The sequence below is a fragment of the Bos indicus x Bos taurus genome, chromosome 15 (genome assembly GCF_003369695.1).
Source record: "Bos indicus x Bos taurus breed Angus x Brahman F1 hybrid chromosome 15, Bos_hybrid_MaternalHap_v2.0, whole genome shotgun sequence".
NCBI lineage: Eukaryota > Metazoa > Chordata > Mammalia > Artiodactyla > Bovidae > Bos > Bos indicus x Bos taurus.
The window spans coordinates 45,139,298-45,141,420 of NC_040090.1; the positions used below are offsets into that span (position 1 = coordinate 45,139,298).

General features: G+C 39.3%; 1 non-coding gene across 1 annotated transcript; it reads right to left on the bottom strand.

The window, feature by feature from the left end:
• Positions 1 to 585: 585 nt before the first annotated feature.
• LOC113906068 lies at positions 586 to 715 on the bottom strand. The gene has a single exon (XR_003514763.1). It is a non-coding gene; the product is annotated as a small nucleolar RNA SNORA3/SNORA45 family (small nucleolar RNA).
• Positions 716 to 2,123: the final 1,408 nt, after the last annotated feature.

Consider the following 2,123-nt stretch of genomic DNA (forward strand, 5'->3'; position numbering starts at 1 on the left):
ACTTGAGCATCAACCTGTTATTTTCATTTCCAAAATACATCTAGAATATTTTCACTTCTCTCCATGTATCTCCACCAGTACCATCCTAGTCTAAGAAAGCTTTCTTTCATTTTGACAGCTGCAATAGCCTTCTAGCTGAACTTCATGAACTTCAAGATTTTAAGCTTGTTTACTTATATACCCAATCCATTCTATACACATAGTAGGAGTAAGCTTTTACAAATATAAATCAGATCAAAACATCCTTTGGTTTAAAATCCTTCAATGGCTTCTAACTTACTTTGGCTAACAGTTTTTGTTTGTTTGTTTGTTTTTTAAGAAAGCACTTGTTAACATTTAATGAATTTCCCAGCATGTGACTTCAAGCCACCAGGCCATAAGCCCCACCTACACCCTCAATCTTCTCCTCAGCTCTTCTGCTGAAGAATTTGGCCTTCACAATGACAGGCTGCTTTGGGAGCTTTCCCTTCCCCCCAAAACTTTGTAGTAACCCTAGAAGAACAGAGAAGAGGATTTATAATGCACCATGGCCAAGAATATGAAAAAAGATGCCGGCCAATCCACTCCATCTTGGAGCCAGTGAGGGCATGTATCTGATCTGAGCACTCCTGGGGGCAATGATTGCCCTCACCAGTGAACCAAGAACAGCAGATTTTCTCTAAGGACTCTAGCACACTAGGACAAGAGCTGTCAGGATGTGACTCTAGTCTCTAGTTGGATAACTTGTTTCTTGGGTGCCCTCCAATGCCCTGTAAGCACTGCCTGCTTACCTCTCCAGTATCACCGTGCTCTTTGCTTAGTATACTCCAATCTCATTGGCTTTCTGTCAGTTCCCAGGCTACACCTAGCTCTTTTCCTGCCTCAGGGACTCTGCTGTTGTACTTTCTTTGCTTGAAATGCTTTTGATAGGGCCATTTCTCTCTTATTCTTCGTCCCTTGACAAAATTTTAAGTCTTTAAAGTGAGGTTTTCTGTAAACCCCCCATCAATGGTAGTTATCTCTGATATTCTTCATTTTGGCAGCCTTTCTTTACAGAAGCCTGCAATTATTTGCTGTAATTATCTTGTTATTTGTGAAATTTCTTGTTACATGTATCTTGTGCAGGAAAGTAAGCTTCATGAAGGTGGTGACATTGTCTCTTCTTGATTATATCACTAATCCTTGGCATACAGTAGGCCCTGAATAAATATTCTTTAAATGAACAAATGGTTGAATGATCTCCCACTTAAATGAGAAGGCTATGAGATCCAGGATTTACCTTGGTTCTCATGCCATTCAGGTGACCACTTATCCAGCTCAGGCCAGAGAGAAACTATAGAAGATGTTTGAGAACTATAGAAGGAATTAATCTTTTTGCAGTGAAACTATTTGGGGACTTGGAGTCAAGAGAACTGCATTCCAGTTTGAGAGAGTGACCTAAACCTGAACAGGGATCATGTTGCCTATCTGGATACAGCCCCAGTGTCTTGTATCCATAATGTCTGATACAGAACAGATGATAAAAATATGATCACTTAATTAATAAAGTCATAATATTACCTTATATGATTTTTACAAGGATTGCATTAGATGTCTTTGTGTGTTTTTCATATATTATAAATGTTCTTTAAATGTTTTTCTCATAGAACACATAGTTGAAAAAAACACAGCTGCTTTCTTAGTCAGAGCAACTCTGAAGAACAAAGTTGGAGGACTTACACGTCATGATTCAAAATGTACTAAAAAGCTAATCAAGGCAGTGCAGTAGCAGCATAAGACATGAAGATCAATGGGATAGAACTGAGAGTCCCAAAATAAACTTTTATTATCAGTTGACTTTAAATTAATTAATTATTAATTTATTATTCATAATAAATCAGCTATCTATTGTTATTGGTTGTGCTGGGTCTTCTTTGCTGCCCACAGGCTTTCTCTAATCATGGCTAGTGGGAGCTACTCTTCATTGCAGTGCTCGGTCTTCTCATTGCCGTGGTTTCTCTTGTTGCAGAGCACAGGCTCTAGGCACCCATGCTTCAGGAGTTGCAGCTCTCTGGTTCTAGAGCCCAGGCTCAATATTTGTGGCACATGGGCTTACTTGCTCTATGGCATGCAGAATTCTCTCAGACCAGGGATTGAACTTGTGT